Here is a 25,286-nt window from a genome sequence, read left to right on the forward strand (position 1 = left end):
ATGAAAGAGCATGAACCAGCACTCCAAATTAGGAAAGTGAAAGGTATGTTTGTTAGAATTTTATAGTTCAGTTTGTTGGGGAAGCGGTTTTCCAAGGTGGCAGCAGATGAGCTGGAGTGGGCTGTAGTCGGGGAGCAGGGATTCTCATATTGTCACGGGCAAACGGGCAGCCTGTGGGTCTGGTTAAATGTGGCCTCTGTTTTAGCAGTCTGTGATGCTGGCCCCCAGGGAGGCCAGGGCGGCTGGTCTTGGACCACACTGAGCCTCTGGGCTCTTGAGGGCCTTGCTTTCCTGGCTCAGGGGTGTGGACTTTATTTGGTAAAGCCATGACTGCACAGATGGATTCTAAGCAGGGAAAGAAGCCTCTAGAAAGATGTTTGGTGGTACTGCAGAATACTCTGGGCTTTGCTTCCTTTAGCCCCTGACTTGTAACCCTCAAAACGCACAACAGCGATTCAGTCAGGGTTCAGGCAGGAAAACAGAAACCACCCTAGCTAGTTTAATGGGGAGAATTTCACCCTGGCTTCTGATTGTAGAAGAACTGATTTGCCGAGGCTGCCTGGACCCGGTTCCCTGCCCTCCTCGAGGACTGGCCCGAAGCAAAATCTGTCCTATTCTCTATGGGTTCAAAAAGGAGATGAGATGTTGGTTTGGTCTTGGGCCGTCCTGTGGGCCCATCCAGGTAGAGACTGGGCCCCATCACCCAGCATAGTCTGGATCACTTTTCCACAATAGGCGGATGTGCTCAGGGAATGAGAAATGCTGCTAATATCAGCCTGAAAAACACATTATCAGGAAATTAAATCTGTGGCTTTAAAAAAATCCCACACTGCTTTCTGGCGCTGCTCAGTCTCCCATCAGGGAGCTCTCCCTCTGCCTGGGGGCCTCCTTCCGGCCTCCTCCCCTCCCTAGCTGGTCCTCCCACCTCTGGCTCCCCTCCCCCAGCCTCCCCTCCTTCCTTTCCTTCTTTCTTTCTCATCCCACAGGACCTCTAGCCTCCTTCTTTCTTCTCACTGAGCTCCTCCTTTGTGGCTTCAGCCTGCCCTTCCTGTCTCCAGGCCTCCAGCTTTTCCTCAGCTCCACGGAAGCATCTGTCTGTCTCCTTTTCACTTCCCATCAGGGAATCCGAAATGCTGAATAGGCCCTTCAGACGGGCCCCTGAAGGGGACTTGGCTGGAGCACTGGGGAAGAGGGGAGGGGTGCCGGGAACCTGCCAGGGCCATACAGAAGCCCATTGATAGGCAGCTCCTCCACACAGACAATCCAGCCCAGCCTCCATGGCTCTGGGCGCAGAAAGGTGTCCCTTGAGGTGGTGGCCAACATCCCGGACATCATGAATGACCTCAGTGTCTCTGGCTGGTGGGGGAACTTCCCTCCGTATCCTCCAAATCCTTCAGGCCTATCAGCCCCACCATCGGTGTGAATATATTTGTCTTGAAAATAATTTGTCAGTACATCTCCATCAGCAGTGCTGATTTCATTAATTGGAAGAATTAGCTCTTTGTGGCCAATGGAAGAATATGGAGCCAAAACACACGAAACGCTTTTCCCCAGTGACCTAGAGACCCCTGGACGAACTCCTGGGTGCCATGAAAATGTATCATTTTGCAGAAAGAATATCATTGGATGTTTATTTAACATCACTCTCCAACCCCCCCAACCGCCCCCCCCCCCCCCAAAGACCTTCGAATCACTCTCACATCTGGCTGCTTTTTTTCCCTTCATTTTTTTGTGCAAAGCCAGGGCAGGGAGGAAACTTCATCAGTCTGAAAACATCCAGCAGCAAAGTGTAAATTAAATGTGCAGAGAGGCCAGGGGAGGGGGGGGGTAGTCTTACATCCTGGGGGTGGAGGAGTAAAGAGACTGTGTCTTCGTTCCCACTCAGTATGGGCAGGACTGTTTCTGGACCCTGTGTCTGCACTACGATCTGTGTGACCTTGGGCAAGACATTTAACTCTTCTGAGCCTCCACTTCCTTACTGGTAAAATGGGGGAAATAAACACATACTCCTAGGGCTGTTAGAGGGTTAAAGGAGATAATGCACATGCAATATATGGCACATAGTAGATGCCTGATTAATAGTTGCTGCTATTATTGTTGCTGGAATAAAAATCAGGGTAGAATCCCAACGGTTCCCATATCTCAGAGACCCACCATTGCTGGCCCCATTCAGGGAGACAGATGGGCAAAAATATATCCAATGAGGGGAGACAGACGGACAAAAAGGGATGATCAAGGGTATCGGATGGAATGACAGGCCAATAGGGTGATGGACAGATGGACCATCTTATGGGGGAAGCAGATTTATGGCAATCCAAAGGAGACACTGAGAGTCGGTTGTCCCGGGGGAAGGACAGATGGATGAGGGTCCAATGGGGGAGACAGAGAGATGACAGGCCACGGTGGAAGACAGATGGATGGCAATTTCATAGTGGAGTGGGGGATGGGGTGGGCAACCCCCTGACTAGGGAGAACAGATGGACACATACTGATGATGGGCCCCAGGCTTCCTGTTTAGTCTCTATTCCTCAGGCTTAGACATCCCTGAAATCACAAGAACCCCAGGGGCTCCGTGGGCATTCGAGAGGGGCGTGTCACATGACCTGAGAAGACCCGAAGCACCAGGGTCGGCCTGGTCTCTGCTTCTCCCCACTCCCACAGCCCCTTCCTGGGTGGCCCCACAGATAAAGGCTCAGGCATGATGAGAAGGAGGAGGAGGAGGAAGAAGAGGAGGGAGAAAACAACATTTTGGAAGAAAAGGGAAGTGAAAACTGGCTAAAACTTTTATTTATTTAAAATAAAGGTTGTTATGCTTGACTGTAAACATGCTGGCCCATCCCTCTCTCCCTCTCTCTTCTCATGGCAGAGGGCTCAGACCACACAGCAAGCTGGGGACAGGAGGCAGAGAAGGCCACGGGGAGGGGTGGGACTAGGGTGGCCCTGGTGTTGGGAGGGGAGAGGGACCTAGGAACTCAGTGCCCTGCGGAGCGCAGCCTGCCTGGCCTAGTCCTAGACCCACTAGCCTTCCAGCTCCAAACCCTTCAGCATATAAACCCGCAATCGTCCGTACGTCCAGGCGTCCATACGACGTCAACGTCACACGCACACGCATGCGCAGTCAACGTAGGGCCGGGGACGGCACAGACAGGCCCGCAGACCCTCACAGGTGCCTGCCTGTCTCTGTTTCTCTCCTTGTTGGAGAGAGACAGCAGCCCTAGAGGAGGTGAGCAGAACCCCAGCTGTGAGTCACATTTTCTGTTTGAACTAAAAATCCTTATCTGCCTTTGTCCTCTTTCTTTCTGGTTCCACCTGACTTCCATTTTTAGCAGTGCCTGAGCCGTTTTGAGTGGCCTGTAAGAACCTATGAGCTCCCCAGAGAAGGGAGACGGATGTGGATGGGGAAGAATCTGGACCAGAAACAGGTCTGGGAACCCTGCGTTGCAGGTCTTTTGTGAATCGGTTGCTGTGGCCACCAGTGGTGGCCCGACCAGACAGGGAAGGACTGTGGTGTGCAGGGTCAGGAGCGAAGAGGCAGGAAATGTTTGTGATAAGAGGCTTCCCCTCTTGCAAGCTCCCCTTAAATCCAGACCCAGTTGTGGGATAAGGGCAGGGAGCTGTCAGACCCAGCGGCTGCAAGAGCCAGCCTTTGGGACTGCTGGAGGAAGGGGCTGCATTTGCTCGGGGCCCTCAGGGCCCCCCCAAAGGCAGCACTTGGGGATAAAAATGATCCTGGGAACCCAGCCCTGGGTTCCCTTAAGAAATCAATCCCTTAAGAAAAAGAAAAGAAAACAAAGCCCCTGGGCTTTTTAAATGCAAGTAGCCCAGAGGGCAGAGCAGGTCTAACCACTGCTGGCCCCAGGACATTTCCTGCTCTGGGTTGGTCCCACCTGGAGCCATTCATTAATATTAACCAGTAAAAATGGAAAATGGAAGAGTGCATCCACAAGGACCGAGGGAATCCGTTCCAAGGTAGTCTTCTCTGGGGATGGAATCTCGGTAATGTGTGTCATACAGCCGTTCGTGAGGCATGGTGCTCCCCAGACTCCAACTGTCTCCTGTTTGTTCAGGGTCCCCATAACTTCGCCATCTGTGGTTGACTTGGACTGCTCACAAAAGAGCTGGAAGGGCTGCAAAGGAACACCCCATGGGTGGGGGTGAGGCTTTCGGCCTCCTGCTATGGTACCAGTGCCCCTTCTTAAGGATTAGCAGCTTCTATCTGTCCCGGGGGCTGCACTGTAAATGCCTGTGTTATGCTAATTTGTGGTTGGCAGGAGATTGATTGGGAAGAAGCTGAACAATGGCAGGAGGAGGCTGAGCTTCTGGAGCCTTTGGCGGGTGTGGGTGTGTGTGTGTGTGTCTATCTTCTAGAAGGAATGTAGCAACAGGGAACAGAGGATGATTGAAGGAGAGGATGGGGATGAAGTCACTGACAGTCGGAGTAGAGTCTATGAAGTACCCACTCAGGGAGATTTTTTTGAGATAAGTGACATCCCATCGCTTTTGCTGTATTCTGTTCGTTAGAAGCAAGTCACCAGGTCCAGGCCACGCTGAAGGGGAAGGGATCACACAGGAGGCAAGAATCAGTGAGAGCCATTTCAGAAGCTGCCTGGGACACAGTGCCTCGTACATAGTAAGTGCTCAGGAAGAGATGTTGGTACTGGGTCTAGTGACACGCTCTGTGAGGTGTGCTACTTTCCCTTCCGAGGCCCGGCCTCTGCTGTCCCGTCTTCATCTCTCTTGGAATGGCTGGGTTTTCTCGGAGGATTGTTCCTCTGGCGCTGTGAGGTTTGTGACTCTCTCTCTCTCTCGGTGTGAGCTGGCAGACAGAGGATAGACGCTCACTCACGCTCACACTGTCTTTCTAACAGCCTCTTTGTGACCGTGTGTGGTCTTGCGCTGTGGTCAGCATACAGATATTTTAATTTCCTGCTCACCTGCTCCGTGGAGGATCCGATTTCTTCTTGCGTTTATTTTTTTTTTCTCTAGCAGCTTGTGGACAGGTATTTTGGTCTGACCATCTGGTAGCCATTCACCTTTACGATGGCTTGAGAAAGGAATTAATTTCACTTGTTTCTTTAGCCGTATCTGCCTCTTTTGACAGTAAGTTACCTTTATCACCTCTTAAAATTCTTACTATGTTGGTCCTTCTGGTACCTGGGGGGCTCTTTAGATCCCCTAACTTTGTGCAACTGTGTCTCCTTCTTTGGTTTAGCTTCTCATGCCCTTCTTGTTGTACCAAGGTTTTAAACATCCTAGATATACTTCTAAGATGTACCTCTCTGCACCTACGGCCCCCTGAGAGTGATGGATTCAGCTTGACTAGATCAGGCCAAGAGTCATCAGAGACAATCAACTGAAAGAGAGAATCTGACCCCTGCCCCAGTCCTGTCCCTTGACTGACTCCTGAGGCCTTTAGCCTAATTCTGGCGGGTAAATTGGGGAGGGCAGAATATGGGAAGGTCGAGGAAATTCCTGAGCTAGAATGAGGTGGGTGGAGCCTCTTCATTCCCTTCTGGCTTTGTATCCCTGAGTGCCTCAAGGGCCTACAGTCTCCCCGGAGACCTCTAGAAGGTGGCGAAATCAAGGATTGGTATTCTACTTGACAGATGGGACATCAAGGGCTTCTGTTCAGGAGCCTCATCTCAGCCTACCATGTTCTGCTGTATTTTTGTTGGAAGGAGTGTTGGCAAGGCAGTGGTATACACTGGGCTCTCTGGCCATAGAATATTATAAACACTGATGACAAGCGTCATAATATGCCTTGCCTGAAAATGGTGCTGTGTGGAGGGGATGGCTAATATCCTGGTCAGAATGAAGCCAACAGCTGTCTTCTGGGATCTTAAAAGTCCTTCCAGCACCATTCACACACTAGTCTCTAATTGGTTAATAGACATGGTTGCCATTTCTAGGACCTCTTGCTGTAGTGTAGTGGTCAAGAGTACGCACTCTGGCCAGATGGGCCTTGGTTTGAATCTTAGTCCCTTCACTTACTAGCTCTGTAACCTTAGCTAGCTTCTCTAAGTCTCAGTTTTGACCTGTGTAAAATGGGCATGTGATGGTTTCATTCTCATAGGGTTGATATGAAAATTATACAAAGTAATAAATGTAATAGTATATGTAGCATAGAGTGTCTGGTGCATAGTGAGCTTTTTTTTTTTTTTTTAAGGATTTTACTTATTTATTTGAGAGAGAGAGAGAGGGCACGAGCAGGGGGGAGGGGCAAAGAGAGAGGGAGAAGCAGACTCCCTGCTGAGTAGGGAGCCTGAGGAAGGGTTCCATCCTAGGGTCCTGGGACTGTGACCTGAGCCAAGGCAGACACTTAACTGAATGAGCCACCCAGGTGCCCCACATAGTGAGCTCTTAAAGTCTTTTTTTAGTTTTATTCTCCTGGCCCCTAGGACCTTCCAATGGTTGAAGCCTCCATTTTGGGAGCTTATCATGCCTGTTAGTATGAGGGAGACTGTCTCTTTCTGCCCATCTCCCTTGTATGTTGGGCATCTTATGACCCTTACATCAATCTCCCTCCTGGATATTCTGTCTCTGGGACCTTGACCCCCTTTCCCTGCAACCCCCAATCCATGATCCTCCTAGCATGAGAATCAGTCTCCAAGTCCTGTCAGCTTGTCTGAGGGGCTGAGGGACAATCCAGCTGGGAGGTCTCCCTCCCTATCATTGATGACTTTGTTATGAACCTTATTTCGGCACTGAGGAGAAATGTAAAAAGTTCAGAGAAGTTGTTATTTGTTATCCCTCTCACTACCCCCTCCCCTCTGCCATTAACGGAATTTAACTCAATCCCTGAAACACAGAATTGAGTCACCCTTTTTGTCTACAGACACAGAGTGGACTTTTCACTTGGCTGGGGAGCTGTGCTGAAGAAACTGCCCGGGAGGCCAGACGGCATGTCTGTGGTGGGTCGGATCTCTCAGTGTGAGAGGAGGTGAGATGGAAGGGACAGGCAAGTGTCAGTGTGGCCTGAGGCTCCACGGTGATCCCAGGCTGTGTCCACAGCCACTCCAGGCCAGAAACTTCCTCAATTTCTACAGGACAGCCTGGCAAAGCAGTGCCCCAAGAACAGCTAGTCTTTCTCCTTTGGAAACTGGCATACTGGTTTCCATAGAAACAGGACTCCCCCACTCTGTCCTCTCTGAGCCCCATCTCAGAAACTTTTTGGCATGGATATCAAGGCTCAGGATGAGAGGATGAATCATCTGCATACTTTATCCAAAGGGAACTGGGCTTTCTAAGCCCAAAGCTCTCATGTGATGTAAATAGTGAAGCTGAAGGCTAGGATGTTATGGTGTTAGGGAGGTTGGCTGTGCTTGCAAAGCAGGAATGCTGAGTCAGTTGATGGAGGCAGATTTTGATGAGTGTTGTGAATTACTGGTTTGGCATGGAACATGAAATGGCTTTGTACCAAATCATCGGCAAGGAGAAAAGAGCTGGCACGGGCGGAGACCCCCGCTGGCTTAGGTAGAGTGACGGTGTCTGTGAGCTCCTTCTCAGAGACCTGGAGAGCTTGTAGTCTTACAAAATCCTCCTGAGGAGGGAGAAACTCAGAAGCTGTCCCATAAAGGGGGAAGAGGGTCATTTTTCTGTCTCAGTGACCCGTGGATAAAGACTATTTCTAAGTTGGACAATAGAAATGAGGGGTCTGAGAGTGGGGAGGTGATCTTCAGGTTGAGGGGGGATATGACGTATCTTTAATTGGAGTGAAGAAAATTTTCTTTTCTGATTATTTCAGAAGAGGACAAAGCTGACTGGATGGTGGACGATAGTTGCCCTTGTATGGAGGCTGGCTGTAGAAGGAAGAGAACAGTGCTGGGGAGTTCTGCAAGCTGATTTATTACTGGGTGAGCTGAAATTTACTTTGGGAAGCTGATCATTGATACGGGTCTTGTTTTTACCTGAGTTATTTCCCTGTCTTTAGGCATTTATAACAAATAAGGGGAGGATAAACAGATCTCTGCAGTTTTTATACTGGAAAATCCTGTTAATCTCTTTGTGATTTGAGCAGGTGGATGAGAGATTCCTGATTTCCATAATTATCTGTGCCTGGATGTTTATACAGAGAAGGATCATTGGGGTAGACTTGAAACGTGGTGCCCATGAGTGGAGATTGTACTCCAGGGGCCATGGAAAGAACTTCCTTCTGACAGCTGGAGACAGCCTTCTGTGTGGGTGGGTGGGGACATAATCCCTTTTATCCTGGCTTTGGTTTACTTAATTACCTCTTTAGCAGTGCTGTTCATGGCTGCAACAGGTGTCAGGCTTTGTAAGGCAGATGCTGAGAGCTGGCCAATATCTTCGGTCATTCCTGACCTGTAGGGCTGAACCTTCAATACCATGAGGTCTTATTCACCATAGTAGTCCCTTGTCCTGGGGATAAGAGAGAGGTTATTGTGTTCCTTTCTGGTTAAAGTCCAGGAACCAGTCAGGAAGGCCAGCCTCTCCTTCCATATCCCAAAAAGAAGCTACAGTGGAAGAGTTGGGGTGGCAGGACGGGCACAGGGGATGGCGACCAAGGGGATTTGTCACTGCCTTGGAAAATTGTCCTAGACATTTGCAAGTCACAGGAAGTTAGCAGAGGAAAAACAGCTGGATTCTTTTCATCACCTTGGGCTGCATATTATCTTGAGATAATGTGTGCTGCACTACACTTTGAGAGAGTGTAGAAATATGGGAAGTGTATGATAGTGGGAATCAGGACCCTGGCATTTTAGACTGCTCCTGACCAGTGGTGGGAGCCTGGGGAAGTTGCTTTGGCTCTTGGGGTCTCTCCAGTTTTCTCCCCTGTAGGTTGGGGTTGGGAAAGTGGGTGAACAGGGATGAGGTGGTCTCTATTCTATGACTCACTGGGCCCGCAGCATGACCATGTCTTACATACACAGCCAGCGATGTTGATTGCTCTCAGCAGGGCTGCACTCTCCCCTCCCCTGCCTCCCCAGCGGGTTATCGTGCTGACTCGACTAACACAACCCCCCATCTGGATGCAGTCCAAACGCCAGATGTGCCCCCGATTAGTGTCGGTCTGGGGAATGTTTCCATGACTGAAAGGTCAGTGTCAGCTGGAAGTGCCCAGTGTGGGTGTCTGCCCCCCACCCATGTCAGCCGGGAGAGCTGAAACTTACATTCTCTCCCTGGCCAAGGAATAGCTGGGGCAGCATGGGGCCAGGAGCTGGCCAAGTTCAGGAGGGCCTTGTTTTACTTGCCTTCCTCCTTTGCTCTCTGCTGAAGGACAGAGTGTGATTTTCCACTTGGAAGAGACTCCAGGGGTGTGCAAAGAGGGAAGTCCTGCTGGTGTGTAACTGAAAACACTTTGTTCTCCTTTAGATCTGCAATGTGCTCATGTCTCTTCTGATTTTCTTATGGCGGCCGTCACCTCCACTATGGAAAGAAAAATGAACAATAATGTTGTGATGGGCTGGGCTGCCATGTTTTACCCTATTTACAGGTCATTTTAAGTATTGCTTCTCCACTTCAGACGGGCTTTCATGTTTAATTTCACTCGTGTAGGGCTATGCGAGGCTTTCCTCTAGGTAGCAATGAAAATTAAACACAATTGAGCTTGATGTGTACTTATTGATTCCAGACCCATTTCAGTAGACTGTGACACTTCGGCGACCTGCAAATTCTACACATTAGAGTTCATATTTTACACAAATGCCGGATCCCCAAGCCGTGGACTCGCATTCCTCCCGGCAACATCCAACTCCCAGCAGAAGACATAGACCCTGTCTGAGGATGAAAGCTCCTAATGAAGATGCATTACAGATGATATTTATGGTTAGCCCCCTAGGAAAACAAAAATGATTCATGAATAATTTCATGGAAGTCACACCAAAAAGAGAGTAATAATTTTCTCAAGTCCACGTTGTCCTTTGGTTCTCTGTGGGCCACTTCTAGTCCCACAAGTCACCACAGCTTCACTTCAAAAGGATGAGGCAGGACAGGGGGAGAGGCTGTGTGTTAACCTGGCTTGGGAACTACCACGTAATGAAAACCGCTCAGCACCCATGATTGATTGTATCCAGTCAAAGCAGAGCTTCTCTTCTTCATGTGTTACTGGAAGGCTGAAGCCTACTCTTGGGCGGGCGGCCTGTGGTTCCTCTGGCAGAGGCATCGTTATAGAAGACACCCTCCCCCAGCAAAGGGAACCATTGGTGACAGAGCAAGGCAGGTGGGTGTGTTCTGACCATCGACTGGTTTCAAGGTCCCATGTCAGTCAATTCTCTTTTGCCACGGAGCTGGGAATTCGAGGCTTTTTTCGGGCCGAAGTGGGAGAAAGGGAATTTTTACTAGAGGGCATGGCCTTCTGAGGCAAGGGAAGAAAGGATCTTCTGCCGGCTAGGGCCGGGAACAGAGGTGAGTTCGAACAGCTTATGGAGAATGGTATTCCCCTCTGGGGGTCACAGGGCCACTTGTAAAATGACGTCTAGACGTTGGTCCCCATCCAAGGTTCTCAACCTTGGCTGCACATCAGAATCACCTGCGAGGCTTTTACAATCCCAGTGTCCGGGTCCCAGCTCATAGCAATTACATCAGAACTGCGGGGGCGGGACCCAGGCCGAGGTAGTTGTCAGGGTGCCCCGGATGATTCCAAGGTACATCCAGGCTTGACGATCATCCATCTAGGACTTTGCTAATCAAAGTACGGCCTGGAGACCAGCAGTGGTGGTGTCACCTGGGACTTGTTAGCCATGCAGAATCTCAGGTCCCACCCCAGACCTACTGAGTCAGCATCTGCATTTTAGCAAGGTCCCTGGGAGATCTGAAGTCTATTATAAAGTATGAGGAGCTGTGGTTCTCAAACTTTGCTGCGCATTAAAATCACCTAGGGAGCTTTTAAAAACTCCAGTGCCCAGGTCGCCCCTTGTACCAATTAAATCAGAATTTCTGAGGGTGGGATGCAAGCATCAGTAGTTTTTTATTGGTTCTCAGGTGATTTCTGATGTGCATGGGTTCTCAACGCTTGCTGCATATTAGAATCACCTGGGGAGCTTTTAAAGCTCCAGATACTTGAGCCCTATTTTCAGAGATTCTGATTCAATTGGTCTGGGAGAGGCTGCAAAAAACTTCCTAGGTGATTCTAATATGCAGCCAACGAGAGCCTCTGTTCCAGAATGTTTTGTCAGCTTCATTCAAGGGCCAGCCGGGTCGAAAACCTTACTGCAAGTCAGTGGATCCAAGAACAGTTGAAGGGAAAGAGGGACCGGACCATGTCTAGACTTATCTGATCTCAGGGCTTTGATATTTGATCTTCTTACATGTGACAACTGCTATACTTTTTTTACGAGTTCAATTATTTGTGTGCTTTATTTTTATTTTTTTACCTTGGCTTTTCTAATAAAGTTTGTTTTGAAAAATTCTACTTCATTTCAGCCAAATGAAGGGGCAGGAGCATTGGTCTGCATCTGGGCCACAGGAGCTAGGAGCAGCTGAGGAATCAGGTGGGACGATGGCAAGAGAGGTCAAGATGGAGAACTCGGCCCGGCCGGGCCCCAGCTGAAGAGTGAAGAAATACCGTTGGGCACAAGAAAGAAGTGAGCTGATTGTGGTTTCTTGTCCCTTTTGCCCTATGGTACTCCCTCTCCACTTCCAACAGGACTGTGAAGTCAGGTGGTTCTAGAGTAGGGTTGCCAGAGTTAGTAAATAAAAACATGGCGCCCGGCTAAACGTGAATTTCAGATAAGCAATGAATTATTTTTGAACATAAGTATGTCCCAGGCACTATTGAGAAATACTTACACTAGACAATGATTTGTTGCTTACCTGAAAATCAGTTTTAATTGGGTATTGTGTATTTTATCTGACAGTCCTACTTGATCGACAACCCTAAATTCTCAGGGTTGGAAAATCTGCCCTCATGAATCGCAGGTTTTCCTCTAGACCTGGAGTGTTCTTGCTGTCTGAGGTGAGGTCCATGTGTGTGTGTTTGAGCCCTGTCCCTAGGAGGTCCACCCTCCTGGAATCTACAGGGTTTGCTCAACACTCCAAAGCTAGCACTGGCAGGGATGTGTGGGGATGACCTGGTTCTCTGGGCAGTATTCTTGGACTTCATTTCTCTGGACTGCTTCTCTGCAGTTTTTGGTGTTGAGGTGGTTCTTGGGAGGTCCTCAGAGGTACCCTCTTCTCCCAGTCACTTGCTCAAGTGAGGCTACCCACGCCCAAGAGGAAAGGCATTTTGGGCTGGAGGTGACAGTGTGGAGCCCAGGTGACTCAGACATATGCAGGGCGAATGCTGCATGTTTCCCAGTCCAGCCATAGCTTGTCCCTGAAGCTGCCGTTCCACATCTGAGCCCAGTGTGGCTGGCTTTCAGCAGAGGCTGCTCCACTGAAACACATTCAGAGTCAGAAGTACAGTTTTCTGTTCCATTCAGCTGAGAAACAGCTTGTCCCCTGCTGGCTTCGGAGCATGTGGGGGCTTGACTGGGGGGAAAGGGGGACAGAGAGTGGGAAAGAGCCAGCTGCCAGCAAGAGACACACACATGTGAGAGATGTGCAGGATGAGAGAGAGAGATGGGGGCGCGGAGAGTGGAAGGGAGGTGGGGGGGTGGGAGGGGGAGGGGCTAGAGAGAGAGAGGAGAGGGAGGGAAGGATGGAAGGACAGAACTGGTTAGGTAGCTGGGGACGTTGAGCAAGATGCAGGATGATCAGGAACGGTGCCCTCTGCTCATTCCTCTGGACTGTCCCACTACAGACCTAAGCTGGTGCTGGTCTCTTCCCTGAAGCAGACACTCTCAATCAGCCAGCACCAGGATAAGCCCGGGAGGGCTCCTGTGGGCTGGAGAACAGGCTGGGCCAAGTTCTGAGGCCGTGGCTCACTTTCTATGGGTGCTCCAGAAGGTGGGTGCCCCTTTGTAGGGCTTACCCGCCGGTCAGACTCTGCAGACATTGTTGAGGCTGGAGAGCTGGCATGCCCCCTAGGAGGACTGCTCACATACAATAGCTACTGTTGGAAATCCTCTCCATCTCCCTCCTGACGCCACCTTCTTCCTAGAATAATAAATAACCACAGAATAAATGAAGGTCACAGACTTGGTTTTGTGTTTCTTCTGGGATTCAAGTCATGGGAAATCTGGGCTGTTCTTTGTCTCCTTCCTGATGGGCTCCAGTGTGGAGAGCTGGGCTTTCCAGCACATCTCCTCCCACAGGCACCCGAGACGTGGCACAGGGAAGGCTCTCCAGAGAAACCTCAGTAGCTAGTGGCAAATTAAGAGGGTGAATGGTTTTTTTTTTTTTTCTTTCCCCTCCCTCCCTGGCCACTTAGTTGAGGACAGAACAGCCAGAGGCTCTGTGGGAGATTGGGAGAGAAGCCAAGGGAAGGGAGGGAAGGAGGAGGGAGCTGCTTCAGAATAGGACAGGTTTCCTCAGCTCACACTTGTGGGGACCCCTCCTCACATAGTATTGGTCCTAGTTCCGATTTTGCTGAGGGCTGGGCATCTGAGCAAGAAGTTCGTTTCCCGATAAACTGTACTGACTGGTAGGTAGAGCTGGGCCTGGGTTCTTGCTGACTATTTGGGGCTTGGCTTACCAAATCTTGGCCAGAGCCTGCTCCCAGCCTGTTTTCTAGGACCAGAGCGCGCTTTCCTTGGAGACTGAGAGGCCTGGCCACTGGAGGAAGAGTTGGCCTGCTCCTATGGGCCAGCAGCTCACTCTGAATCTAATTCACAAACAGCCTTTTGGCAAAGTCCTATGTGTTGTGGACTGTTGGACGGTGTGTCAGGTCCTGTGAGCCATGGAAGATGGGCTTGGATGACCACTGGGGCCAGGCTCACATTCTTATCTCAGCTGTAGGGAGGAATGGTTGGTCCCATGGCATTCCTCTGAGGCTGGCATTCAGGGGATGGGCTGGTATGGGCCTCGCTGGTCAGATCCCAGCTGGCTCTCATTTGTCCATCTCTGACAGACCTGGGCTTGGCCTGAGGGCTCTGACTTTATGCCTGGTTGAGACATCAGTGTGTAAAGAGCCAGGGCCCAGGAGAGACTCACAGGTGAATGCAGATGGGATTGTGGTGTGCATCTCTTCCCATGGAGCCGGGGGTCTGAACACCTGGTTAGTGTGTGTTTCAGGGGTCAGGTAGGGAGAGCTCAGCAGTGGGGGCATGGCTGGGATGACTGATAAAGGAGAAGGGGCCCAACTCCTGGTTAGCCCCTGCTCTTCCTCATCTCCTGGTCCCTCTCCTCTGCCCCTGGCATTTCTCATGTTCTGGGACAAGGTCTAAATTGAGACATTCAGGAGCTGCCAGCCTGCTGGGTCCAGGGTGATCACAGGACTCACTGGCTTTCCATCTCCTCTCGGCTTGGCCCTCGTCCTAATCCCCACCAGTGCCTGATGCCAACATCTGGTTGCCCACTGAGGTCCTCTTTCCTCATGCCCATTCTGGGCACTCTTTGGAGCTGCTGAGGTGGCTCTGCATGTGTGTATGTGTGTGTGTGTATGCGTACACGGCCTCCTTGGACATTTGACGAATCATTTATTGGCCCCGAGTGAGGCACAGATTCCACAGTCCTTTCCAACCCTGGACTTAGTGGTTGGAGAAAGTGCCTGAGCACAATTTATTATAACATCCTTCAGGCCCAGCCTGTGATGCCACTCCTTTGGAAGGTCTTCTCCCAGGACCCCGGCCCTGTGTCCCTCCCCTTCTTTGGGCTCCTAGGATCCAGAGAGTATGCCTGGCCCCACCCAACCATGAGTTCTTCTGCCCTGGTCCGGTTTTGAACAGTTAATCTGTTACCTCCTCCCAGAGCCCAGGCTTTGGAGTCAGCCAGACCCAAGTTCAAATTCTGACTCTCTTGCTCACGAGCTGAGAAGCTCGAGTGAGTTGATTTCTTTGCGACTCAGTCTCCTCATCTAAAAAGAGGGCTAAACATGCCTCTCTCAGGCTCGCTGTGATGCTCTGAGAGCTCATGCAAATGAAGCTGCTGGTACAGGCCCGAGTTTCTGTTCTTCACTCTTCTCTCCTCACGGTTGTTGGAACAGAGCTGGGCTTGTGGTGGGCACCCAGAAAAGTAGTAGTGACTGATTAATGATTATGGAGCCTGCAATTATTGGGATGAAGTCCCTAAACAGGGAAACAGCTCTAAGCAAACCCATTAATTAGGGGCCTGTTTGCAGTTCTTTTGTGCTGGCTTGTCATGTGTTAGCTCAAGGAGGACTGGGTACCCCCCCCTCCCCCCAGAGGTCATTCTGGGAGAATAATGACCAAGGGGAGGCTCCAGCCTGAGGTGTGCAATTCCCACCTACTTGTGACCTTCACGCCCACCCTCCCCTCCCACCCCACCCTAGAGCTGCTGCAATAAACAAGTTACCAGGTGACACACAGCCCTAATAAAGAGGGCCACTGGCTTTAGGGCGGCATTAAGCCTCAGCTAATGGACTTTGCCAGGGAGCGAGGACTGCCCGAGGCGCAGGAGGACTTCTGACCTGGAATGACCTCTCAGGCCAGGGGAGGCCAGGGCCAGCGGCTACTTTTTGAGGAAAAGGAAGTTTTGTTTTTTGTTTTTTTTTGATGAAGACGAAATGTCAAAATGGAAAATTACAAAAATCGTATTATAACTTACATGTTTACATTTATCTGATGAGCACGTTTAAACCCCAAATGCAATGTAATGGTTATCTCACAATAATTTCAGTAACAAAAATATTAATTGTGTACTACAAGCAGGCAGGTGATAAGATAAACTAATGGGGTAGAAATTGAAAGTCGCTTGATGGACATCTGTCTCCGGGGTCAGCCCCCACCAACTCCAAGGGGCTGGTCCTGTGGGGCAGCTCGGAGCCCAGGGCCCTGGCCGATGGTAAAATCTGTGGTCATCTCAGAGTTGGTGGGGCCCTGGTGACAGAGACTCAGAGATGACCTCATTCCCCTGGGAAACTAAGGCCCATTCATAAGCCACAGACCCGTAAACAAGAAGCTGGGCCAGTTTTCTTCAACGGCTGCGCAGCTGGTGGCCCACGTGCATCCGTGCCGCATGCAGTGAGTGGGTGCAAGTAAATACTCTAAGATCGCCTGCCACAAGCGCGGTCAGTGCGCTTCCATTCACTTCTTGGAGGACTACTGCTTTCCCCACTGGAGGGTAAGCATCAGGAAAACAGAAACTGCATCTGACTTTTTCCCCTCCTGCGTCCTCAGCGTATAAGGGCTCCATAGAGTATATTGAAATACACTGAATCAAAATCTTCTCTAAGAAGTGCCCTGATTCCCACCCACACTGAATCGGACCTCTTTTCCTGGGCTTCTGTCCTCCATTTCAGACATAGCATATTCTGTAATTATATTTGTTTCCTTGCCTTTGTTCTGCGCAGGCTATGAGCACTCACTCGGGATCCCAGGGACCCAGCAGGGCCACCGGTGCAAAGAAGGCGCTGACCACAATTCTTTGGCAGGACTGAATGAATGGTTGTGTGAATGAGTTCGCAGGGCAGACGGACCGAGACTGCCTCCCCACCAGCCACCCAGGCCCAGCATGCTTGGAAGCTACGTTTCTTGATGAGTGTTTTCCTGTTTTATGAATCTTTGTCTGTCTCTAGAAGCCCATGTTCCCTTCTGGTATCAGGGCACATCTGGTTGTTGGTGCATGTTGCTTCGTTAGAAACTCTTAAAACAGCATGAAATTGTTAGCACGTTGCTCCTGCCTGCCAAGCTGTTCTCGAGACTCAAGCTTTGGTGGATTTGGTCTTCTGTTTGTTTTTTGTTTTCATGCAGTTTAGAAAATTGGTCTGTGACAACCTTGGGGGAAATAAGCCTGCCTTGAGCTCTGCCAAGGCGAGGGCCAGCCTGGGAAGAGTGCTGGGGGTGGCTGGGAACGAGTGTGGAGAGGCTCTGGGAATCCTTGCTTACGTGTTCTTTCCTTTTGTTTTGGATTGGACGCTCAGGCTGATTTGATGTGTGAAGAGAAGGGTGCCCAAAGGAGGTAGGGTGGTCCTGGGGCTAACCTTGTCTCCTATGGGTCCTCACAAGGAGACCGGCGCAGATTAGGACAGCACCTTAGGGTTCCAGAGGACACAGATATGCTCTCTCCAAGTAAATGCCTGGGAATGGAAGCTATGAAGGAAGATGCCCCTTCCTGGTATGTTTGATTTCGCTGCTATTTTGGGGTGTGGGCAGTGCCAGAAATCAGCTTTCCCCCCATGGCCCCAGTATGCCATGCCCCCTCCCCATACTCGGTAGCTCTCATCTCTTGGCAGATTTCCTTTCTGGAAGTAACCTCATCTGGGGAAAAGTCTGGGCTGGTCTCTTTTCACCCCGGGCAGCAGTTGTTGTCATTGCTGGGTGTGTAGACCCAGCTAGCACTGCTCCTGTTGGCTGGTCAAGGCGTGGGTGGGTGGGAAGGGGCAGCTAGCACCCCCAGGCAGGAGGTGGTTTGACTCCTGACAGTGGAGATAGGACTCAGAAGTTGGTACATGCCAGTCACAGCGTCCATTCCCGCCCCTCCACCCGCCTCAAACACTATGCCATGTCTTTGGTGTTCTGTGCTTCATCTTTCACTGTTATTTAAGAATTTTTCCTTTCATCCATTTCCACAAGAGTGTGGCCTCCATTTCAGCCTCTAATCTCTCCTCAGAGAATGGCTCTAGGCTGTGCTGCTGCGTTCTGAGTCTTCGTGAGCAAGTCAAGATTTCTACTCTGGCCCCAGCCTCCCAAACGAATCTCAGAGCTCATCCTGGACTGGGACTCTGAGGCCTTCCTGCTCATGGTACTCTGCTATGGACTGAATGTTTGTGGCACCGCCCCCCAAGCATCCCCACTATGATGGTACTAGGAGGTGGGCCTTCAGGAGGTGATTAGGTCAAGAATTCAGCATCTATGATCCAGGAAGGGAGCTTTGACCAGACACTGAATCTACTGAAGTCTTGATATTGGGATTCTAGCCTTCAGAATTGTGAGAAATCAGTGTTTGTTTTTAAACCACATAGCCTGCGGTATTTTTGTTATAGCAGCCCAAATGGACTAAGACATACCTCTAAAGTCTAAGTTCTCTCAAGGAACCCTTGCTTATTTGGGATCTACAGTGTGCCAGGCACTGACTGCGTGGCTTGGATATAATGCCCTGCCCAAGCTGTATAAGCCATAAGGGACACAGTAACAAAGAGACATTTAAATCCTTGTCTGTCTGATGTCAAAGCCCTTCCTCATTCCTCTGCACGAGGGGTTCATGAGCTCAGGAAGAGCAGAGAGTAGAATGCTTTGGTTGTGGGTGTATCGCCCTGCCCCCAGCCTCATCCTTCTGGTCTCACCTCATTCCCCAGCTCGAAGCCAGCGGGAATGCTCTTGCTATGAACTAAATCAAAGCAAAATTCTCTTTGTCCCCACCGCTGGGTTTTAGGGAACTATATTAAAATGGGCTTTTCATTTTAAAAGGGTAGGGGAAGGGAGAGAAGTACAAAAAGAAACTACTGGAAGAATTTATAAATTTTGAATTCTCAACGTTTGGTAAGGCTTAAAGGCACATGGTGCCATATTTCAACCTGGCCACATATTGAGAATCTTCCAATGTGGCTCCTTTCTAGCTACAGGAAATCCTTCCTCTCTCCCCCTTCTCTGCCCCCTCCTCTGCCCCCTCCTCACCTGGAAAGGGTTTGAGGCAGGTGTCCCTGTCATGCCCTTAACCTAGACTGAGGTTCCTGAACTGGAATCCATGGATGAGCATCTGGAGCCGGTGAATTTCCAGAAATTGAATGAAAAATGTGATCGTGTTATTGTATGTGCTTTTTTGCTGGGGAGTGAGTTCACAGATGTAATCAGATTCACAGACAAGTCAGTGACCTCAAATGGTCTAAGGAGCCCCGGAGGTGAACATGACACTTCCATTTGGAAAATTTATTTTAGAGCTAAGCGCTTGGACAAGTTTTGCTTGCTCTGAAGGAACTGGTGTATTCTCTCATCCTGTAATCATTTTTCTATATCTGCCACCATTAACGCGTTTCTAATATATTCCATTTTCATCTTATTGAAATGATTCCTGCCTGGATCAAGTCAGCTCTGTGTGCATATTACAGGAAGAGGGAGTTCATTAATCAGTTTCTTTTTTCTCACTACGGAACAATCAGTTACTGTTCCTGCTGTAGGGGATTTTTTCCTGTGTCTATGATATAAAGAGCATGTAGAGTGACAGGGAGAAGAGGGACAAAACCTGAAAGGCATCCTTACTGAGGGTGAGTTCAAATGTCCTTAGGGGACAAATGGAGTCAAGCAGTGGGGTCAAAATATCCTACTTCAGTGTCTCTGACAGGTCCGGGAGCAGGAGGAAGCAAGCCCCTTAAAGAGTGAAAAGAAGTTGCCACCACCCCATGGGCAGGGATGCCTTTACCAGGAAGGACACAGTCAGTAGGAAAATGCAGACATCAGTGAATTTGAAAAACCCCTGTGAGCAGTCTCCCTCTTCCCGTCACCCTAGTGAGACCCTGGTAGGACATATCATGGAATCATCCTTGTCTGTCACATCCTGTAGAGGTCCCCCCATCATCACGTGACTTAGGACACTTGCTCTCCCTGCAGTACCAGGGAGCTCCTGGCTCAGGTGGCAGAGCCTCTCGGAGCGATTCCCTAGCTTTAGAAACATCTGTGCCACTTAACCTTACGGGCCCTACTTATTTATTTGAATAACTACTGTAGGATAGTGTGGGGTTTTTAAAAAAAGAAGTGGTGTGGTACAGTGGAAAGACCGTGGGATTTGGAATCAAATCCGAAAGTGATGCCACATTGCCACCTTTATTTTTTATTTTTATTTTTATTTTTTAAAGATTTTATTTATTTATTTGAGAGTGAGAATGAGAGAGCATGAGAGGGGGAGGGTCAGAGGGAGAAGCAGACTCCCTGCCGAGCAGAGAGCCCGATGTGGGACTCGATCCCGGGACTCCAGGATCATGACCTGAGCCGAAGGCAGTCGCTTAACCGACTGAGCCACCCAGGCGCCCCACATTGCCACCTTTAAACACTGTTCTTCCTCACTCTTCACCCACGGGCAGGACACAACCAGGATGTTTACTGGTGTATTTTCGTTCACTGTTTTATATGTGGCAGCTGTGGCAAGAGAAGCCTTGTAAGAAGGACACAGGGAGGCCACTGCTCTGTTTTGTCCTAATCTAGGCATTAAGCCTGTCTGTATGGGGCTTGTACTCGGTTCAGCCCAGCTCACCAAAATAAGTGTTGGGCTAGGGGCCCAGCTAGAATAAAGTTTTTCTAGGCCTAGTATGGTTGTGTTTTAGGAAACATCCTTAAAAGACAGGTGACATTTGACCTTTGCTTTTTTCTCCTCTCTCTTGCTAATACAGATGTGATGGCTGGAACACTAGCAGCTGCCTCGGAACATGAGGACATGAGGGACATACTATAGCATGGCAGAGTGATTAGCTAGGTCCAGAGGATAGGAAACCCCAAGTAGCCTTGGATCATTAGTTTCTAGCATTCTTTTAATTCAGAAAGAAAGAAACTGTCTTGTTTAAGTCACTGTTATGTTGGAATTTTCTGTTGCGTATAGGACCTAACTCTAACTAATCCAGTGGTCACACATTTGGTTTTTAGAGTCAGATAACCCGGGTTGAAATCCCACCCCATAATTTTACAGGTTTCAATGTGGGCAAATATCTTAACCCTTATAAGCCTCCAGTTTTCTTGACTGTGAAGTGGGGATCATCATGGTACTTATCTGATAACTCTGTTATAGGTATTAACATGGCATAATATATATAAAGTACATAATACGTGGTCAATACTCAGTAAATGTTTCTGTTATGTTGCTGTTACTACCATCATCATCATCATCATCATCATCATCATCATCATCATCATCCTGGGACATCTGTAACCCTTGTAGGACTTACCAAGGGTGGCCATGGAAGGTTATGAGTCATGTGTTCAGGATCCTGGAACCTGTCTTTCCATTTCTTTCCACAGGAGAAACAACTCCTAAATTCTGGGAAGTCACTTACCCCTATGAACCTCCCTTTCAACATCTAAAATGGGGCTAATAATACTTTGTGGACCTGTCAGGAAGGTCCGATGAGGAAATACGGAGCATGCGTGCCACAGATGAGAGGTCCCGTCTCTGTCCTAGGGATACTTGCTTTCACACCGAAGAGATAAACATGGGGCCTCCTTGTCTCACCTCTCCTGCTCTACTCCTAGCCTGGGTAAATTGCAAGGTGACATGGGCAACTCGGTGGCTGTAGGCAAATCCAGCTGGTGAAGGGCCAGTGGCCCAGCCAGGGCAGAGTTATGTAGCCCAACTGTGAAGACTCAGGCCAGCAAGCCAGATGGGTGCGGGGGGCGGTGGGGGCAGGAAGTCTCGCAGAGTTAAAAGTAGAGGACAGGGCTATTGAGGCAGAGGGAACACGAGCAAGTTTTAACAGCAGTGTTGGAAACCTTAGTGAGAGGACATGGCACTGCTTTGTTATTATTATTATTGTTATTATTATTTGCATATCCAGCTCAGCAGTTCATGGGGGAGAGAGGCCACAGGCAAAATAGTAATTCTGTGAAGATAATAATACTCATCTTAAAGAGCTGTTTATAAGGCTCTAACTAAATGAGAGAATTGATACAAAGGGTATGTGGCGCACAGCATAGGCCTCTTTCTCTGACCCCACCGTCCATTGACACCGACAAACTCTTGCCCCCTAATGAGTTTGCTGCATCTCATGAGGTCCCTGAACACCATCTGCAGGTGCCAGAGGTAAGCCCTATCGGACTGGATGGTTTCATGCAGGGCAAGCACAAGCTGTTGTGGAAAGTTATGTAAAACCAAGCAGATGCAAAGACCAAGGCATGGTGGGGACAGGCAGGGCCCAGGAACCCTACAACAACAGCCCTGCCCTTCAAGCCTCTCCCATCCCTGCAACACCTGGATGCTTCCTGGTGGGTATCATCCTTCTAGCACAGAGCTGGGCTCTCTAGTCCCTCCTTCATCATCCTTAAGCAAACACAAGGAACCCTTTTGGATTTGTATGTCCTTCCTTTAAACATTTTTTTTAATTGAAAAAATACATTTAAATTCCAGGGAGGTATAGAGAATAAGACAATAGCATCTCACTGCTACGTTTAAATGAATGTTACCATTTTGCCTTGGATATTTGCTTAGATTTTGTTTTTCAAGAAAAGAAAAAAGGGTACTGATAATGCTAAAATCTTTGAATTGCTTTCCAATCTCATCTGGAGAGAGTCTTTATCATGAAATCGATGTGCATTCCTTCAATCTACGATTTTGCACTCACTTTATGAATATGTGTCCCTATCGAGACTGTGCCTTTCTTCCACTTTGGGAATTACACATTGGATTTCTATTATTTTTGTTGTTTCCCTAACGTTTTTAACACCCATACTTCATATTTTGTGAACAGATTTTAAGTTAATTGATACCTCTTTTCCTAAATAAGACCTAGAACTTAGGATTCTTTAATTTTGCTCCCATCTTCCTGGTCTAGTATTTCGTTTTACCATGTTTTTACTCACCATTTGTCATTACTGCTATTTTTAGAATCTGCACCTATTTAGATTTACCAATGTGTTTATAATTTCTTTTGTACACAATTGCTTCTTACGATGCCAACCCACTTTTCATTTTTCTGAGTCTTCCTATAATAGTTCTTCCGTGAAGATCTGTGTTTAGTTAACTCTTAATCTTTTTCTGAAAGTATCTTCCCTTTGTCCCTCGTCTCAGATGTGGGTCAGCTGAATATAGAGCTGCAGATGGACTTTTCCACGCCCCTTAGCACTTTTAAGGTATTATTCCCTCATCTCTGGCAGCTATTGTTGACAATAGGAAGAATGATATCAATCTGATAGACATTTCTTTGAAGATAATCTTGCTCTACTCTCTAGTATCTTTAAAAGTCTTATCTTTTCCCTTGATGTTCTGTGGTTTCACAAGCATGTGTTGAAGTGTGTATTTGTTTTTACTTATTCTGTGTGCTTTTCCAGCCCAAGGCTAAGAACATTTTTTTCAAATCTGGAAGGTCCTTCGCCAACATATCTTCAAATCTTACCTCTCACTCTATTCTGTGTTGTCTCTTTTTTCTACAGCACCAATTGACAGAGAATTTTTTTTTTTTAATTTTATTTATATGAGGGAGAGAGGGAGAGAGTGAAAGGCGAGAGAGCACGAGCCAGGGGAGGGGCAGAGAAGCAGACTTCCCACTGAGCAGGGAGCCCAACGCGGGACTTGATCCCAGGACCCCGGGATCATGACCCAAGCCGAAGGCAGATGCCTAACCGACTGAGCCACCCAGGTGCCCGAGAGACAGAATATTAAAACACATTCTCCATGTTTCTCAATTTCTTTTCCATATATTTTTTCTTTTTCATATGTTAAAGATGTCCTTATTATGTTTGGTTGTATTCTGGATGATTTTCTCAGATCTGTGTTTCAAGTCACTGGCTTTCTCCACAGCTGTGTCAATGGACAATTTAACCAGCCCCTAGAAATTGTCATTTTCTAATTTGAATGATTATGTTTTTCATTTTTAGAACTTAATTTCAGTGCTTTTTCCAACCAGCTCTTCTTTTCTCACACTGTTCTGTGCTTGTCCTATAGATTACATTCTTCTCCTAGCTTTAGAACATTTTAGGCAAACTTATTTTAAATTCCTTTTCACAATGCTCTATATTCAGGAATCACTTTGGATAGATTTTTCTCACTTTTAACATTTGCATCTCCCCGTGTGCTTTGTCACTTTTGACTCATCCTCAGCAGGAAGTATCTTCTGCAGATTCTGTGTATTCTCTAGGACTTGGAGATATCCCTCTGGTGGAGTTTCTGCATGATAGAATTCTCTTTTCTAGACCAGTTTAACTTTATTTTGTTGACTTTGGTTATCCCTGGTAAGAAGTGTGAGAACTTAGGTTGTATCTTAGCATTGACAGACTAAGTACTCCAATTTCTTTCATTAACTCTTTTTTCTTTCCCCTTGTGCACACCCTGGGGTGGCCAGCCAGTTTCTCTGCTATAACCTTCAGTTGTAGGAGTTTTTCCAGTGGGGGGTGGGGTGGGTGGGAATCATCTTTTCCAAAATAATTTCTATGCAATTTCAGCTCCTTGTGATGAGTAGCAACTGTGGCCTTGATTTTTGTCTCTATGTGACATGAAAGCCCCCCAAGGCAGTGTATCTCATGCTTCCGTGTGCGGATGAATCACCTGGAGAACTTCTCAAAACGGAAGGTTCCAATTTAATAGGTCTGGGGTGGGCCTGAGAGTCTGCATTTCTAATAAGTTCCCGGGAGATACTGATGGTGCTGATTCGGGAACTGTGCTTGAAGTAACAGAGGCCCCCAGCATGACTCTGGTCCATTACCTCTGTGGACCTGGTGGCTTTACTCTCTGTTCACATGTTCTCTTTGTTTTTGAAAACTGGAAAGTTCCTTCTTGAGAGTCCTTTCAACGTTTGGCTATGAATCCCAGGCTCTTTCCCATTCCAGTAAAACTCCACTTACCCAGTGTTTTAATTAGGACAAAGTATGGCTGTAAGATTGGGAAAAACCCAGAATAACTGAGGCTTAAACTAGGTGAATATTTATTTGTCACTCACATAAAAAGGTCCAGAGTTAGGGGGTATAGGGCTGTATGGTGGGTCCACAATTATCAGGGCCCTAGGCTCCTTACATTTTGCTGCTCTGTTTTCCTTGGTGTGTCACCTCAAGGTTTAAGATGGCTGCAAGAGCTCCAACCATCACATTCACATTCCAACCACCAGAAAGAAGAGATAGATTAGGAAAGGCAAGCCTTTAAAGATGTCCTAAAGGTTACAAATGTCAGTTCCACTTACATCTCACTGGCTAGAACTTAGTCACGTGCTCACTTCTAGTTGCAAAGGTGCCTGGGAAATGTATTATTTATTCCAGATGGCCAGATGCTAACTAAAAACTGCGGCTTCTTTCACTAAGGGAGAGGGGAATTGATAAGAACAGTCTGCTGTACTAGGGAAGCAAGGGAAAAAATGAACTATTGGGATCTCATCAAGATAAAAAGCTTTTGCACAGCAAAAGAAACAGTCAACAAAACCAAAAGACAACCGACAGAATGGGAGAAGGTATTTGCAAATGACGTATCAGATAAAGGGCTAGTATCCAAAATCTATAAAGAACTTCTTAAACTCAACACCCAAAGAACAAATGATCCAATCAAGAAATGGGCAGAAGACATGAACAGACATTTTTCAAAGAAGACATCCAAATGGCCAAAAGACACATGAAAAAGTGCTCAACATCGCTCGGCATCAGGGAAATCCAAATCAAAACAATGAGATATCACCTCACACCAGTCAGAATGGCTAAAATTAACAAGTCAGG

General features: G+C 48.2%; 1 long non-coding RNA gene across 2 annotated transcripts in view; it reads left to right on the forward strand.

Moving 5' to 3' along the window:
* The first annotated feature begins 4,407 nt into the window (after nucleotides 1–4,407).
* Nucleotides 4,408–25,286, forward strand: part of LOC115943615 (uncharacterized) — a 52,769-nt gene continuing 31,890 nt past the window's right edge. Inside the window, exons 1-5 of one of the 2 annotated variants that reach the window (XR_004078208.2) lie at nucleotides 4,408–4,630; nucleotides 6,836–6,940; nucleotides 7,745–7,853; nucleotides 9,593–10,180; nucleotides 11,383–11,543. This is a non-coding gene — a long non-coding RNA (uncharacterized LOC115943615). The remainder of the gene's footprint in view (nucleotides 4,631–6,835; nucleotides 6,941–7,744; nucleotides 7,854–9,592; nucleotides 10,181–11,382; nucleotides 11,544–25,286) is intronic. The other variant, XR_004078211.2, reaches the window with a different exon arrangement.

Source organism: Leptonychotes weddellii, chromosome 10, assembly GCF_054177405.1.
Source record: "Leptonychotes weddellii isolate Sample4059 chromosome 10, ASM5417740v2, whole genome shotgun sequence".
NCBI classification, from domain to species: domain Eukaryota; kingdom Metazoa; phylum Chordata; class Mammalia; order Carnivora; family Phocidae; genus Leptonychotes; species Leptonychotes weddellii.